The 1,231-nt window shown below is 40.9% G+C and overlaps 1 non-coding gene across 1 annotated transcript; it reads right to left on the reverse strand.

Moving 5' to 3' along the window:
• Positions 1–453: 453 nt before the first annotated feature.
• On the reverse strand, positions 454–560 carry LOC144999058 (small nucleolar RNA R71). The gene has a single exon (XR_013660584.1). It is a non-coding gene; the product is annotated as a small nucleolar RNA R71 (small nucleolar RNA).
• Between the last annotated feature and the right edge of the window lie 671 nt (positions 561–1,231).

Genomic DNA, 1,231 nt, shown 5'->3' on the forward strand with positions numbered 1-1,231 from the left:
TCTGAGTACGGTACCGACCCCGAATGTAAAGAACATACGAGCGAACCCGAGAACGAGCCAAGGCACGAGGTGGAAAATATTGAGGAAATGTCCATGGGAGCTTACAGAAAGAGAATTCGAGATGATGTTGGTCCAAGCTTAGTACAACCTGCAATCCCTGCCACTGCCACATTCGAGCTAAAGGGACATATCCTTTCCGCACGAAAGGATATCCCATTCTATGGAAAGGATCACGAGGATGCATTCAAACACTTAGATGAAGTGAATGACATTGTTGATTACTTCAATGTCCCAAATATTAACAGAGACATCATTTTGCTAAGGATGCTTCCCGTTATCTTTAAAGGAGCTGCAAAGGATTGTTTAAAAGCACTCTTACCCGGTACCGTAACTACTTGGGCTCAAATGTGTGATCAGTTTCTAGATCAACTTTGTCCACCATCCAAGATTGCTAAACTCAAAAAGGCAATAGCCAATTTTGAGCAAAACGCGGGAGAGTCACTTTACGAAGCTTGGGACCGTTACAAAGGGTTGTTAAGGAATTGTCCTCAACATGACCTTAACATTTAACAGGAGGTGTCAATATTTTATGACGGGGTAAACGTGATGACAAGACAACTCCTTGATTCTCAAGGACCACTTACAAAGAAAAATCTGGGCGAAGTCAAGGAATTAATTGAAGAATTCGCAAAACACTCTCGGGAATATCATAATCCAAGGAATGAAGTCATTAAGGGAGTTGGGGGTGCACAACCCGAAGAGATAGCTGTTGTGATGGCAATGCTTAACACTATGGAGAGAAGATTAACACAAATGGACCAATCCATTCATGCAATTAGAGTTGGTTGCGAGAGATGTAGTGGTCCACATTTGACAAAAGATTGCAACTTGGACGAATATGGAAACAAGAAAGCTCAAGTTTGCTATTCGAGTGGGGACAAGTATGATGAAGATTGGAGGAAACCAAAGAAAGAGTGGCTGCCCTATGATGAATATAAGAAGCAAAAGGATGAGAAATATAGACAAACTAGCATAGGCTTCTACCAAAAAGAGAAACCACCAATCGAGAAGAAACCCGATCTATAGACCATGTTAATTAAATTTATGGAAGCTTTCGAAAAGAGACACGAGGCTACTGATTCTACTGTTACTGAACAAAGAACTTTGGTAAAGAATCATCATGCATTGATGGTAGAACAACAAGCTTTGATAAAAAATCAACAAGCCTCCA

Source organism: Lactuca saligna, chromosome 5 (genome assembly GCF_052625555.1).
Source record: "Lactuca saligna cultivar CGN05327 chromosome 5, ASM5262555v1, whole genome shotgun sequence".
In the NCBI taxonomy this organism is placed as follows: Eukaryota; Viridiplantae; Streptophyta; class Magnoliopsida; order Asterales; family Asteraceae; genus Lactuca; species Lactuca saligna.